Consider the following 689-nt stretch of genomic DNA (forward strand, 5'->3'; position numbering starts at 1 on the left):
TTTTTATACGACCTCTATTTTCTAAGATATTTACGTAAATATCTACAAAATTATTGGTTTTAATAATTTTTTACTTGAATTCTATCAACTTTACCGAAAAATATCAAGAGATAAAAATTATTTATTTTGTTCTCATAGAGCTCTGAGAATTTTTTCAGAATTTTATATTAATTTTTTAGTACTGCATTTTCTTGCATTTTCTTGAAGTACTAAAAAGTTAACACAAAATTCTGAAAAAATTCTCAGAGCTCTTTGAAAACAAAATAAGCAATTTTTATCTCTTAATATTTTTCGGTAAAGTTAATAGAATTCAAGTAAAAAATTATTGAAACCAATAATTTTGTGAATATTTACGTAAATATCTTAGAAAATAGAGATTGTATAAAAAATTTTTTCAAGCAAAAGTTGTTTGCTTTTTTACGTAGAATATAATCCCGTAATAAAAAATATGTATTTCTATTTAAAAAAGCAAAGTCGACCTTGTCCTGACCTTGGTGACGTCATCTAGGTCAAATAACTACTGTCATTAAATGCGACTTTTTAAGCCTTACAACTTTTATTCGAAACATTTTTCTCTAAAATGATCCCCCGCCGAGTTTTTTTTGCCGTTACCGAACTTATGGGACAAACTGTATATATATATATATATATATATATATATATATATATATATATATATATATATATAT

At 23.8% G+C, this 689-nt stretch overlaps 1 protein-coding gene across 7 annotated transcripts in view; it reads right to left on the reverse strand.

Moving 5' to 3' along the window:
• Positions 1–689, reverse strand: part of LOC116852839 (zinc finger and SCAN domain-containing protein 2-like) — a 102,867-nt gene that overhangs the window by 8,116 nt on the left and 94,062 nt on the right. The window lies entirely within an intron of this gene.

The sequence above is a fragment of the Odontomachus brunneus genome, unplaced genomic scaffold, assembly GCF_010583005.1.
Source record: "Odontomachus brunneus isolate Ranch 3 - 2012 unplaced genomic scaffold, Obru_v1 Obru_scaffold_258, whole genome shotgun sequence".
NCBI classification, from domain to species: Eukaryota; Metazoa; Arthropoda; class Insecta; order Hymenoptera; family Formicidae; genus Odontomachus; species Odontomachus brunneus.